General features: G+C 36.2%; 1 protein-coding gene across 7 annotated transcripts in view; it reads left to right on the top strand.

Annotated features, from left to right (window-relative positions):
* Window positions 1-16,206, top strand: part of LOC138715210 (zinc finger protein castor homolog 1-like) — a 752,775-nt gene that overhangs the window by 593,742 nt on the left and 142,827 nt on the right. The gene's annotated exons all lie outside the window — the stretch shown is intronic.

Below are 16,206 nucleotides of genomic sequence, written 5' to 3'. Positions count from 1 at the left end.
CGTATTTCCGAATACTTGGAAATTTCTGAGATCCAGCTGGACACAGTGCTCCAAAAATAGTTTATCAGCTTACCTTATTAGCTCTTCTTCTTGGTGACATGTTTTTCCAATGTCGTGTCGCAGTTTACAAAAGTTTAAGTGCTGTGGATAACGCGGGATTTTGAACATGAGAGTTCCAACGAAGGGATAGTAATTGATGTATTGGTAGAGCTGCGATAACGTGAATTTTTATTTTGCCATTTTTCGCGCCATTTATTTATAGGGCCTACTTTTTGCCATAACCCCCCCCCCCCCAAAAAAAAACGCACATTTTAATCGCGAAGTAACGAGAATTCGTATTCATTCACTTATTCAGTGATAGTTTTTGCCCGAGAGCAGGTCCTTTGCTGCAAACCCAGCATTCTCCGATCTTCCTTCTTTTCTATCTTCATCTTACAATAGCCTCCGCATAAGATCCATATATCTTAATGTTGTCTATCATCTGATATTTTCTTCTGACTCGAACTATTCTCCCATTCACTATTCCTTGCAGTGCATACTTCAATAGGAAGTTTCTTCTTAGCCTGTGACCCAGGCAATTTGTTTTCTTTTTCAGTAACTAATATATATATATATATATATATATATATATAATTGAAAATTTTAATCGTATTTCAGCAATACTTGTTTTCGCGAAATCTTTACAACAATGTATCTTTAGGCTTAAATAATATTTTTTTATAATTTTAGTCTTTTTATGTTACATTTTGTTCCGCCATTTTGTCAACAAATGAATGCAGCCGTGTATATAAATTGTGAAAACTGAAAATTGATGCTGAATATGTTTAATACTCCATAACTGCATTGCCAAACCGCTTTGATAGCTCATTTGATAGAGCCCTGGCTTATGATGTTTGTGGTGGATAAAACCAAGTTTTCTGAGTGAGAGAGGGTTCTCTCGTTTCCCTCCTTTCCATCGTCACTCTCCATTTGAATATTTGTCATCATTTGAATAATGTCTATCCAAAATGGTTCAGTTGAATATAGTATTGTGACTTGCGTACAGATGACATCAGTCTCAGGAGGCGTAGTATGCTCTCAGGTAGCCTAATAGGGCCCTCTAGTGGAACTTCGCCGGACCTTGCGCGTACAGGCTGAACCGACAGATGGCACCACATAGATGAACTGCTATATTTACAACCATTCTCACATAAAGGAGTGTTTGAGCTGGTCAGGCAATGGGACCATCCCTTCCAATTCATCTACCTGGAAAATGGTGACTAACCATTGGCGTACTGGAAGTCTGAAATGTGCTGGAGCACCGTCTAGTTGATACCATAGTTGCCTGGCCAGCCCGGTCCCCAGGCCTAACACCATTGGACTTCTTTCTCTGGGGCTGCATGAAGGAAAAAGTGTACCAAACGGAGATAGCAAGCAGAGAAGAGCTCGTTGCAAAGATTAACACGGCTGCAATGGAGATACACCAGCACGGATTGAATAATGTGTAGCGAGAGGTCAGACGGCGTGCTGAAGCGCGTGTTCGTGCGAGAGGGGGACATTTTGAGCATCTGCTCAAGACAACTGACAATTAGCCTACCTTCTCTCACCATTAGATGTGGAATCAAATGGGGAAGATACGGTAGTGATATTCGTGTAACTCGAAAACGGGGATGAATATTGAAAAAAGTGTATTAGGATTTTTTGTTGCAAATAAGGTCCTCAATCATTTCCTTAAGGATTGACCTGACCTTTTGATACATTCTGTATAATCAACTGTCCGAAGACGGATCTGAACCTCACAAGTGATCAACAAGGCACAACTTATGATGCAACTAAGCCAGGAGATACTGAGGTAGGGTAACTAGTGTCTTTTCCTTTAGCAGAGTCATGGGATCAGATTTAAGAGAACAGCTGGTATATTTTATGTCACGGAATATTTGACGTAATTTTATTGTAACTAGAAATATAATCTACTTGAAGCAAAATACATAAATAGAAAAAAGTTGATAGAGCATCACACTTGATTATATCTATAAATCGCGGACTTCCGGCAGAAAAGTAAAAGGAAAACTAGGATAACATCTTCAAGTCTGACAGAGGACATTAATTTGTTAGCCGACGGAGTGTTATTTTTTTTCCCTTTAATTTCACACTAACATCCAGTCAAGATTCAAAGTCTATTCAACCTTCTCGTCTTCTCAGGAGTACAAAGCGGTCGTAGCGTGATGCTGACCACACCATCTGCTTTTAATGTTGAGAATTCATGGGAGCCCAACGTCTTGCTTTCCTGTCCTCAATGACGTGTGGACAAACATTACCTTCAATTTCTCCCACCTGTGTCATTGCTCTTTTATCGCGATGTATAATTATTGCTCTTGTCGCTCCTGAATAGTCTCTTTAGATTAAAACATGATCACATTAATCCTTTGGAGAACATTCTAAAGTAATGTGCTAGTTGACATCCCCAGTTTTGTCGTATTGTATACCAGTTTAACCAAGATAGATCCAGTAGACGTGCGTTTAAAATATAGGGTTGTTCAAAAGTCATGAAGGATTTTAAAGTGACGTAAATTTGTTAAAAAGTACAGTAAGTTTGTATAAAAATAATACAGTTTTTATCATAAAAAATTGGGGTTTATTCAGGTACAAACGAATTTCAAACAGTTCAGAAAATATCACCATTTTGCTGCTCTGTTATTAGTAGCCTTTCTTCTAGGGAATAAACAGTATTCAGAAGGAAATATTGAGACGTGTCTTCAATTTTACTACAAGCTTTCACAATGACAAGAAATCGCAGAGTCCATACTGTACCTCAATCCATATAGAGTTCTGAATCTTCCCAGAGCGCTGTAAGAATCTCTTTTGTGCGAGATCGTGCGTATTTTCTTGTTTTCCGCACAGAACCAATACGCGGTAAGTGTGAAATACCACATTCAGTATTCCCAACGTAACACACATAACAATTTCCCTCTTCTTACCGCTTAAGCGCGACATTCATTTTACTGCTTTAGGCTTTTAACATATTATTTTTAGAGACGTTTAACATAGTAATAATTATAAAGTGGAAACTTACCACTGTAATTTCACCTAAATTGCAATGTTAATTATTGTTTTTAAATATTTGCAAAAATTAAGTAAAGTCTACTACTCCACGAAACTTATTGCATTCCTGATGCAAGTAACATTAAGGAAGCCGTGAAAAAATCAACAAGATTCCAGATGCCGATGTTATTACTGCAATATGTTATATAAATAATATTGTTAAAATATTAAAATGAAAAATAAATCATTACATAACCTTACCGTTTGTTTTAAGTTCGCATTTATAGACTGGGGGAAAAAAAGACAGACGTATATCACAGCCTGCTGGAGTATAGTAAACACAGAAAACATTTTATAGCAACAATGTTGAAGAAAGATATTTTGGTTTTCCGAAGTTGCGGTCATTAAACAGAAACCAAGATGGAGATTTCATTGCAACTAATTATAAATTCGTCTTTCAGGTATGTAATAAACGATCTTCGCACAAAATAATATACAATACACGAGCGGTATGTTTGTTTTCATGTTCTCGGAAATTAAAAAAGCTCAACTACGTTTCGCTTTTTCAATCTTTTCCTCGACCATGAAAACGTCAACATACCGCTCTTGTAACGTATATTACTATTACAGTCATTGTTATACTGAATAACATGAATTCATTACTATCTCCGTGGTCTGTTGGTCCAGATCTGGAAGTCCCGGGTTCGATTACCGGGCTTGGCTCTCGGTGAATTTTTCTTGAAGAAGAAAAATTATCTGGGTGTCTAGAATCTGGAAATTTGTATGAATGTGAGTGTAATTGTGAGTGTGCCGGGTTAATATTCATTAGCCAATCATCAAAAATATAAAATACATCAGGACTGTCGCTGGGCAGTAACCTGAACACACGTTTCAGCGTCACATTGTTGACAAGTAACTCCATCTGTTAGCACAACCATAAAGCATTAATGGATGCTATAGAGTTACAGGAAAAAAAGTTGAATTCACAGTCGATATGAATTTTAAAAACGAACACAAAGTAACTCAGGAATAGCTTGAATTTTGCTGTTTATTTCATTTGCCATTAGTAATAATAATCCGTGGCACTACAGCCCGTGAAGGGCCTAGACCGACCAGCCGGCTGCTGGCCTCACGCCCACATGCCGAAGCAGAGGTGGACGATCATCCAACCAGAATGGAGGTATCGTGTGGTTAGCACGATGATCCCCCCAGCCGTTATAGCTGGTATTCGCAACCGGATTTCGCTACCTATCGTAGCTCCCCAAGTGCATCACGATGGTGGGTGGGCACCGGTCCCGTACACTGGCCGAAATTTCATGAGAAAATTTCTTCCCCCATGAGGACTCGAACCAGCGCGCATTACGTAACGCGAGTCCTAGGCCTTAGACCGCGACGCCACGGCGCGGGACATAGTAACAATAGTGAAACAATTTATTTAAGCAGAAGTTTCTATGAAAAAAATGTAATCTTTCTTTACTTTTGAATAACCCTGTATTTTGAAGTAGGCCTATCCAGAGCTATATTTCGATGTCGGCTATGTACAGAAGAGTTAAGATTAACACGCAGTTTTAAATGTGCGTTAGATGGTATAAAAATTGTCATTCTGGTGGTACAAATGAGATCCTTTGCGATAGAGCTGTTATTCTGGATGTTTTAAGACATCCGAAGTCTCAAGAACATGTTCTATTACTGCCATAACGATTCTTCATGGTGTTCTTGTGACTTGTATGCCCGTCTTGAATCGCCGGACACATCGCAAGAGTCGAAACACGCTGTGTTTATAACCATGAGAAACAAACTGGATAGCTAATCTTGTAAAATTTTAAATTGCCCCTCCTCCCGTCTCTCTCTGTCTCCTTATTTTCCAATCTGTGACATGGGACTGTATGTGTGTATGTACTATATGCTAATGCTCTCTAAATACCCTCCCTATTTCTCCCTTCCCTCAGTCTCTTCTCCCACATCTGAACCGCTGATGGCTTCCCCGTCTTGAAAAACATGGCGGGGTTTGTTCTCTCAAGTATATGTCTTAGCTGTCATTTATATCAATCAGCTCTGTTTTATTCCACATTAGAAGCCATTGAAACGAGAGGAACATACAGTGAGGGTCGACGGGCAAGATGGACACAATGTAAAACGGACGTCCACACAGACACACACACACACAGATACACATTCCGCTCGTTTGAAATTAAACTTTATTAGAGCCATCAATCTGAACAGATTAATCGAGTTGTAATGCCGATAATCTTGGACTCAGACTATATTGAAATCTGTTGCAGCTATCATCCATAATCATTAAAATGCAAATTTTATTGTTATTTTTAAAGGAAATGATACCGATCTAAATGTGGAGTGTGAAGACTCCAGTCAGATGTCTGACAAATTAAAAATATTTTCAGCTCTGAACTAGAAAGTAATTTTTGAATGATTTTTATGTATACGTTTTCATTCAGAAGGGTTACATATAGTGTAAACGATCTTGATCAAGGTACAGCAGTGCACATAATTCATATTTCATGGAGAGATAGACAGGTATGCTGAGAGAAGAGAAATTCAAAAGCAGTTTCCTTTAATTTTGTTTAATTTTTAATTCATTATAATGTTTTTATGAAAGCGAAGATGTTCAGATTAATTTAACGAAGTAATGTTTTAAAACCGAAATCACGTGAAAAGAAATACCGGTACTAGACTAAGAATCAGCAATTCACAGATAATTCCTACATTGACAACTGGAAGCAACATTTTATTAAATGGAACTCAATGAAAACGGACGAGCCTCAGTGGAATGCTTTTTTTTCCGAAAAGCAGCAAGCTATATCTTGGACCGTAAAAATTATGAAGTCTAGGGAAAACTTCAGGTCGCTAAACTTTTACATATAGTTCACAAACAACATCAATTGGTTACAGTATATTTCAGGAATAAATGTTGCAAGACTCTTCCTTAAAAGTTGACAATAGATCCCTAAACTAAACGGCGAAAATAAGTGTAACTTAAGCACATCTGTGTAAAACTGTGAAGAGTAATAGACGAAATTAATTTTCAGAAGCATTGTATAAGTAGATCTAACCTCTGATCATCATCAGCTCCACCACCACCACCGCCGCCGCCGCCACCGCCACCACCACCACCACCACCACCACCACCACCACCACCACCACCACCACCACCACCACCACCACCGCCACCGCCACCACTGCCACTACCACCACCGTCTCTGTTACAATAACTCGGTAGTCTTTGAGGGTGAATCTTTTCAAATCAATACGTCTTCAAGAAATGCTACAGTTCTTCCCATTTCATAACAGAGCTTCTTCCTGTAGTTCTTAATTTTTAAATTAATTATCTAATATACATATTTATACATTTTACACATTTTTCTACCGGAGGCAATCTTTACTTAGACTTTTAATATAGCTCATCATTCCGTGAAAATTAAATAAAAAAAAAATTCATATCGCAAGCTTATAACATTAAATATATTTTGTGTTATTACTGTTGATTATTTGAAAACTTTTGCACTCTCTCTGTTCAAGTAGACACATTTAATTAGCTTTCCTTTAATTCCAAATCATTTTAAAAGCTTAGTCTAATTCTGTTTTACTAGTCGTAATTTTTTTATCCAGTTGTATTTAATTATTAAGTAAAATTTATCATAGCTTTTTATCTAGTCTGCTGTCAAAAAATCTGAAAATTAGAATTTATAAAACAGTTACTGTTCTCCAACCAGGAGATCAACCGTGAAAGGAATGTGCTTACTATTGCGTCGTCTATTGGAACGAAGTAGATAAATAATATTACCGTTATAATGTCAGTTTAAAAACCATGCGCTCTCCTGCATATGTTATTGCCTGTATGAAGAGATTAAAAGACCAGGAGATTAACTGTGATCTAATTTTGTAACTAGGGTAGTATCAATATGACTGTATCAATGTTATGGTTTGTGCTGTGAGAGCTAGCCAATAGAGATAAGAGTACCCACGTATGTGACCTTATGACATCTTATGACATCAACATTCATTCAGAGCATCATTCCCCTTCCCTTCATTCCCTGGAGACTTTCTCATGGTTGGAGCACAGTATATTACCGGTTGTTCTGTATGGCTGTGAAACTTGGACTCTCACTTTGAGAAACAGAGATTAAGGGTGTTTGAGAATAAGGTTCTTAGGAAATATTTGGGGCTAAAAGGGATGAAGTTACAGAAGAATGGGGAAAATTACACAACGCAGAACATAATTAGGAACATTAAATCCAGACGTTTGAGATGGGCAGGGCATTAGCACGTATGAGCGAATCCAGAAATGCATATAGAGTGTTAGTTGGGAGATCGGAGGGAAAAAGACCTTTGGGGAGGCCGAGACGTAGATGGGAGTATAATATTAAAATGAATTTGAGGGAGGTGGGATATGTTGATAGAGAGTGGATTAATTTGCACAGGATAGGGACCGATGGCGGACTTATGTGAGGGTGGCAGTTAACCTGCGGGTTCCTTAAAAGCCATTTGTAAGTAAGTAGTCATAACTCTACACTGTACCAATGAAGTGATAAAAATAAACATAAATTCCTTCATATTATACCTCAAGTGAACTTTGCAATTGAATAGAGAAGTGATTCACAAGCTGTAAAATTATTTAGGGTTTAATTTACACTGACACCGAATTCTGCCCCAAATCCCAGTGTACTTGTCAGTAACCGAACACCCCACTTGATGCAACAGATTTATTTCTCTTGTATCTGATTAAAACTATTTAGCTAGACGATTGCTAGAGTTAATTAAACTAATATTTGGTTAAATAAAAAGTTATCATTTGAAACTATCATGGTGCCACTCTTGGGGACTTAAGACTCATAGTCTGTTTACGCATTCTGTGGGTTATTTGCTAGGTAGAAAGTTTGCTATGAATTTCAAGGAATTGGTTTTGTGATAATGTGATAATACTGATGTAGTTCTCAGATGAATTCTACACTGGTGGTATGGATGATTTGGAATTATTGAAAGTCGTTATTGCAGTATTTAATTAAGTATTTTATAGATAAAATAATTTAATGTTACGCTAGTCCTAATTAGGAAAAAAAAATTACAAGTTCAACTATAATCGAATCACTATAAATTATAAATTATATCCTATTGACAAAAGCTTGTGTTCGATTTCGATTCAATTAGTAGTAGGCCTATTTTAATTGTTGTTTTTTTATTAGACTGCAATACAAAATATCGAAGGAAAGAATGTAGGCCTACCAAAAATAAGTGCATGGTTTAAATATTTAGTAACATTAAATTTAAATATTATTTATATGTTTTATTTATGTTTACATATATATTCCAAGGCTTCATAGAAATACGAATTAAAAAGATAAACCTTAAAAGTGTTAAAATTTAAAATAGGTTATGTACCTTAGACAGACGGCCCGTTTCGACGCCGGTGCTGCGTCATCTTCAGTGTCCTACGAACTACTACATTTTAAGTTTTTGAACAAAGTGTTAAAGTGAACTAGAATCAATGAGATAAACCTTGTTCATAGTCGTCATTATTCTTTTCAAGGAAATTTTTCAAACAACAGTAAGTATTATTATTATTATTATTATTATTATTATTATTATTATTATTATTATTATTATTATTATTACTTCGCCACTTTACGAAGGATACAGAAAGTATTCCCTTTACAAATTGTTGATATTGAGATTTTCGCGAGCATGTGCATTCTTAATATTTCTGCAGTCTAATGGTGGTTTTTGACTTAGGATCGTTTATCTGTCCGCACGACACCTGTTGTGCGTTTTTTGTACTAAACCATTTGAGAAATTTTATTTAATCGTTTCTTAATAAATTCCTGTAGACAGTAATGAAAATTACAGGTTGATGGTTTGGAATTATTCAGAAATAACTGAGTTTACTAAGGATTTCCTTTTTATAGCGTGATAAATTGAAAATCGCCCGCTTGTCTACATGCTGTAAATTGTTGTGGAAGTGTAAGAAGACATCACAATTAGGGGAGCTTGTAACAGGGTTTTCTACCTGTGTTCAACTCCAGCTGTTGTGTGACACAGGAAATGTCGCCTGAGAACCAGCAGAGGCAGCAGCAGTATAATCGCAATTGTGTTCACGACAGTTTTCTGCGAGATACTCGTAAAAGTGCACGAGGTTTTTTTTTTTTCCTACTTGAAACCATGAGACTGCGAGAGCTTATTGGGAACGATAAAATACGATGCAGTGTTTTTGGTGGGTCATAAACACTATTCCGCCGCATCTAGACTCGAAGAAAAATAGCATAACAGTCAATCTCGTCCTCAATTTCTGGCTAGAAAGTTATAGACGCTATTACGACGTCGGTTGTAATAGTATAATAGGTGATATGTGTCACTTATCCTCTAAAAGGAATTGATGCAGAGAAAGACAGACCGAGAGACGAATAAAACTGAAGGGGGCCTTAAATTGCCAATTTTCCACTTTAAGTGGAGAAAGGAGATTTTTTTATTACCAACTGTATCATCTTTCCCTCCACCTCCCTCTCTCTCTCTTTCTCTCTCTCTTCTCTTCCCATCTTCTCAAGTTGGTGTCCCTTCCCCTCATTTCCAAAGCCCTCTGGAACTCTTGTTCTAAATTTAAAGTAATGGGGCCTCCCCCCCCCCAACCTCTCTCTGCTCCTATCTGCTACAAAGTCTTTTCAACAGCAATTGGTCCCAATAAAGCACAGTTGTCGGGAAGTTTTTTTATTGTCTGTTTTTGTAATTTTATTACTATTATTTTTATTATTTGAGAAATGTTCTTGACGAGGAAGCAGGGACAGCGTTTAGACACTTGTGTTCAAGGGGAGTTGGGGGGGGGGGAATCGACTGAGAGGGGAGGAGAAGCGCAGTTGGTTAATTTCGTGGGAAAGTGGACGTTCGTAGTTGTTAGCTTCGTAAAGAGTTCTGTGATACCGTATGCTAATCACGGATGATACACTGGCTGGACCATTGGTCCTTTGCTGCTGTCATACGACACCGAGCTTCCCCTCATTAGCTTGTGTCACCCGGGGGGAATGGCACCCAAAAACACCCGCAGCAAATCTCTTCGGGTTCCAACATAGCCTGAGTGTCACCATGTGTTTTAGTTTCGAACCAAATCAAATATTGTAGCTTTTTCGATTAAATTTTAGAATTGGTAAAAGAATGTTAGTCGTTCGGATATAAAGTACGTAACTGATAGATTTTCCATTTCCGAGAGCCGCAGAGCGCTGTACACACGATGCTATACGTTGTTGCGCAGCGCATTGAGTATTTGAGCGGATGTTTAAAATTGCAAGTACAATAAAAGTATTGAGAAACTAATTTATTAACACAAAAATGGCATAATTCTGATTTCACTCCAATTTCTGACATTTCTAATATCTATCTATGCAGTGTAATTCGATTAAAATTTCTTGTAACAATGTCATCACAATGTGAACTACTCTTGCTATGCTCAGCTGTATTTACCGTCCACACTAAAAATTTTGCGAGTGAATACATTGTAAAGAAACATGAAATATTAGAACGAGTAAATCATTTCTGCTGTAGGCCCTGTACATATGGATGTTAAGACTAAACTTGCAAGGTCCCAACCAGTGGTATGCCGGTTCTTCATCTTAATCTGGACATTTGAAAGAGTTACATCTAAATAGTTTAAATAAAATTACTGAACAATATTGAGAAGGAACTGCCTATTGGAGGATGCACTGGGAGAAATGGTGAACGGGAGAAGGGTTCTGGGCAGAAGAAGATATTAGATAGACATTAAGATGTGTATGGATCATATTATGCGGAGACTAAGAGAAAGGCAGAAAATATGAATTATTGGAGAATGCTGTGTTTGCAGTGAAAGACTTGTATTTGTGCAGAAAACTATGAGTGAATGAATAGTATAAACTGAAAGGTACATAGAACACTATGCATATCTGTTGAACTTTCTTGCACCATGTCATAGCAGAACACTCTTTATTTTGCGTTCAACATGAACAATAAAACATAGGTAAGAGTAGTATGACCCAAAACAGTAAGTAGGCCTACAGCAATTCATCTCAGTAGCTTGAATTATCTTGACTACCTATTTTACAGATGAAAGAAAATGTGACAAAATTAACAATTGTCAAAAATATACAACATTTAAGAGATATTAAAAATGAAAACCAAAGTAAACTAAATTTAACTTTCATAAAACAGTTGCACTCCCAATAGCAGACATTACCGCTAAATGAAAGCGACGAAAGAAAATTACAAACAAAAAAATTCAAATTTTTAAGGTAAGTGTGAGGAGGATCTCTTGAATATCAGCAACATAATTGAAAATATTAGAAACAGTCTCCAAGTGACATATATAAATCTTTGATTATAAATATAAATGGCTGTATTATGTAATTAAAGTGGAAAAGCTCTATCTATCCTAAGCTGGTGCAGCATTGTGAACGAAAGAAAAAAATATTTAATATTGGAAAGTTAAGATTAGGATGAAACAGCAATCCTAATAGGAAAGGAAAGGGCCAAGTGGCTTGATACAGTGGTAATTTTAATAAAGCTGATGATGATGATGATGATGATGATGATGATGATGTACGACATAACACTACATATAATCAGTGTGGCTTGGAAAACACGGAACAAACAAGAGACAAACACTGTAGTGAAAATTGATTGTTCTATTTTTTTCTCATGACACTTTTTCTTAAGAAGTTTATTTTTATCTCTGTTAATAAAAAGGAATTGGTTTTACCAATCTCCGATTTTTAGGTTTCCTTCTCGTGACCAGCTGTAAATATAGCTTTCTTTGTCGTCTCAACCATTTGTTTACGTGTCCTTATTTAATTTTTAACGAGTGTTTTTATAAGAATAGGTATATTTTGTTTCATTTCTATTTCATATTATCTCATTTTTCACTCTATAATAATTTATTACTGATTTTTTCGTGGCACTGTGATCCAAATAAAGCGGAGATGTACTTCATTGTAATATAAATCTTGAGAAAAGAGCTATGATGACTACTTTCTAGTAGTCTAATATATAGTAGAGAGTCCACACCTGTGGAATAACTGTCAGTGCGTCTGGCCGCGAAACTAGCTGGCCCCGGTTCGAATCCCGGTTGGAGCAAGTTACCTGGTTGAGGTTTTTTCCAGGGTTTTCTCTCAACTCAATACGAGCAAATGCTGGGTAACTTTCGGTGCTGGACCCCGGACTCATTTCACCGGCATTATCACCTTCTTTTCATTCAGACGCTAAATAACCTGATGTTGATACAGCGTCGTAAAATAACCCAATAAAAATATATATAGTAGAGATCTCTCAATAATTCAAGTATGGTACCATAGAGAATAGTGACGTAATTTTTTGACTAATTACTATTGATGTTTGTTTTTTTTTTTTAAAGAAGGCCTATACTAGGCCTATATATTTCAACTTTTTTCGTAGCTCATCAAAAGTACGTTTATTTATTTTATGTACGGTAATTTATTTCTGTCTCGTATTCTTAGCAGTCGGTGGTCAGTTTTTGCTGCACACAAAATTATATTTTTTACCGTTCCAGCTTTCTTTGTTTTTTAGATTTTCATTGTATGGAGAGTTAATTTTGTGCCCACATCTTCCTGACTCACAGTTTGTGAAACCTGTTCATCATTAACACCTAAGAAGTGGATATAATTATTAAAAAAATTATATACATCGATAAAAAATTTGACAGACGATATATCAAATGATCTCACTTGTAAACATAACAATAATATTTCATAGCCCTCAATTTACATATTGATGAAATGGGGAATTATAACTGGTCCAAAATAGGTGAAAGGGCAATAAACATCACTTCGATCAGGAAGGAGTCTCTTGGTGTCTTGAATGTCTGAAGTTCCTGATTAGGTTTTCAAAACACTTCCTTGTTCATGCTGGTTTAGCATTCTGCCGTTTAGAATTCTGAATTTGCTAATGCAGCTTTAACGACATACAATGGATTCCCGTTCATACTGTTTGAAAGGGAAACTGTAGAAATAACTCTACAGTCGAACCTGAATACAAATATTTTGATATTGTAGCGGATATTATTGTAACATCAGCGGTTGTATTCAGACTCAGTAGTCTGCGGCAGTTGTAGGTACTCGCTTTGTGATTGTCAGCATTGTACTATATTATCAAAGTATTGTAAATATTCTTGAACTGTACAGTACCATACATTTATTTAGGATGAACTTGTATTTATTTGTTTATTTTTCAATGACTGGTATTAACATAGTTACAGTACCGACTATTGTATAATTTAGCTACGCATGCATCTACTACCGTCCGTTGTAAATTGACCGGTGCTGATTCCACGAACTAGCAGAGTGCGTCCTCTCCAGGAATGCTGTGATCCTGTAAATGCCGTACGCTTCGTAATCGCTAACGATGTCTTGTATGCAACGACAGTGGCGACACCAGAACTCAACGGACACGTAATATTGTACGTGTAATACGTATTTATATTTATGTAGGCCTATTTGGAGGGTCCTGAGACAAATTTGGTTACGCTAGAGAGACAGTGAATTCTAAGAGGTAGCCAATCTTTAGCTATTAGAGTACTGATGAGAGAACATGCAATTAATTTTTAACGTGAAACGTTTATGCTTGAGGGTCAATTCGAAAATATGTTACGGAAGTTTCAACACTTGACGTCACTCGCTTAGCAACGGCAACGTAATGCTATTGTTTAGCAACGACAATGAGTTAAGTTACACTATTCTGACGTCACTTGCTTAGAAACGATAATGAGTTATGTAGAGTAATTATAAACAGATAAAGAACAAATGATTTATAGCTTAGAAACTACATAATTTAAAATGTTTATTCATTTTAATCAACGTTATTCGCTTGAATGAAGCTTGGGGAATATCATAGAAGCTTAAAAATAATTCGGTGCTGTAAAAAGAAAACACAGTTTATCATTATGTTATTTTGTCGTTAAATTGCTGACAGTTCTAGCTGCTCTGTTATGACTTCGTTTCCTTTTAAATCCTTGTCGATAGCTTCTTTGTACATGTATCGAATCATTCTGTAATGGAAGAGAATAATTTCTGGTTATTGTGGAGCTATTCGACTTCTCGGAATATGAGGGATATGGCGAAATGTCAACAGTGTTTTCCTGCGATTTTAACATAGACACGTAAATCAAGAATTCATAATGTGTATGAAAGATAAATTTGATTTGGATCTAATTATTAATCCAAAAATAGAAACAAGATCAGATTCTTGCATTGATATAGTGTTTGCTAGAAAGATAGACTTACTTTCTTGCATGAATTACATTTATTTCTCTTATCATACTACCATACTAACGACTGTCCAAGAAACCAATCCAGATGAAACACATCAATTCCACAATATTTGTACTGATATGTGGTATTATATTCAATAAATAAGATAATCATTAATAATACAATACATAAATATTGCTCTCTGTCATAAATGAGGATTAATTCCTTAAAAATCTTAAATTATATTAACACCCAACCGAGAGCATAAACGTTCTATGCAATAAAATGGATCCTTTGAACCCCATGTTAGATTTTTGATTCAGTTATTTAACAACATTATCAAATACGATGTTATTTAGTGAACGTAAAATTGATTATAGTGAGACTGTATTTTGGCGAGACGAGACAGGATTCGTTGTGAGATTATCTGACATTCACCTTACAGTTGGTAAGAAACCTCGGGCGGAGCAGGGAGGGGGAATCCCAGCCAGATAATTTAGTCTGGATTCGAACCAACGCCGGAGCAAAACTTCGGATCAGCAAGTAACAGGGAACGGTGAATTAGAGAAGGCTGATAATCTTAAATTATTCTTCACAGACTAATCACCATGCACGTACATAATCTCTAAGAAGTTCTTGAGTGACATTTTGGTACTGTACTTTTTGGGATGAAAACTTCTTGACATTGAAGCTGTGTAAATCTTTGCAAGCGATGTTCCTACAAACTCAGTCTGCAGCTGAAAGTAACGCACTAGTGGTGCATTAATTGTGTTTATTTACTTGGAGATAATTTTAATATATAAAGGATGTCAAAATTGGTGAGATGGTAAGGAACCGTAATAACGGGACAATGATAAAATGACATTATTTGGTTACAGTTTTTCACTTTAGATTTGTCTACCACAGATATTACAAACAATAAAGGATGGATTTAATTTTTCAATCATAATTCATATTTTATACGAGAATTATTGTACAGTTTAAAGAATATTTACAGTTACTGCAATTTCACACTGTACATATTAATAATCCATATAACATGCAAGTGCTGAGAACATGCCATTGGAAAACGTACACATATGGTTTCACTATATTTGAATGTTGAAGCGTCCTATATTTTAAATCAATGTATGATAATAACTACCAACTTTTGAGTCATCACATGTGACGGGAGATATGCCTTTGAAGAGCGAAACAATGATTATACCACCCTTCGCGATCACCACTGCACCCCCTTTCCCCACTGCAATAAATACGGGAATGGTAGGGTACAGCTTTTTCTTTGTGTGTTACAAAGGTGACATCTGGGAGTATAAGTCAAAATTACGCCGGATTATATATTTCTAATTTCGACTATATTGCTAATTAGATATATGATCACGAATTTCAATAATTCTTCTCTTACATTACACTCTTGCCATTAATTTTCATTTAGTTTATAGATTTCACATTGATTCAAAATATGATTACTTTCCTATGCAATGAATGAAAGACTAGAACTGTTAGTTGATTGGTTAGACACCTTCGTACTCATAAATGGAATCTGGAAGGCAGAATTCGTTGCTTCCGATGTTAGGTTGGTATACAAAGATGTTGACTAGCAAAGTTGTTGATAACGTGGTTGATAACGTAAGCCTAAAATTAAAAATAAAGTAGAAATTAATTACCTTAAAAAATAAATGGCCCAGAAATGTTGCTTAGGGCCCTCCCATTCAGAGCTAGGATTATTATAGCTTATTCTAACAGGCTGAAGATCTTTATGTCGATCTGCAAAGCGTTGGCGTGAAAATTTTATGTAAGCAGGTAACAGGCCTTACAATCTAATACTTGTAAGGAAATTGATGAATGAAATCTACGTTACAGAGTCTGTGAAGTAAGCTTGCTGAGAATTATCTCACGTTGAATTCAGTCGCCCACCTAGAACTAGGACTAAAATGTGTTGAAGAAA

This window comes from Periplaneta americana, chromosome 15, assembly GCF_040183065.1.
Source record: "Periplaneta americana isolate PAMFEO1 chromosome 15, P.americana_PAMFEO1_priV1, whole genome shotgun sequence".
In the NCBI taxonomy this organism is placed as follows: Eukaryota; Metazoa; Arthropoda; class Insecta; order Blattodea; family Blattidae; genus Periplaneta; species Periplaneta americana.
This window is presented reverse-complemented; position numbering and strand designations above follow the sequence as displayed.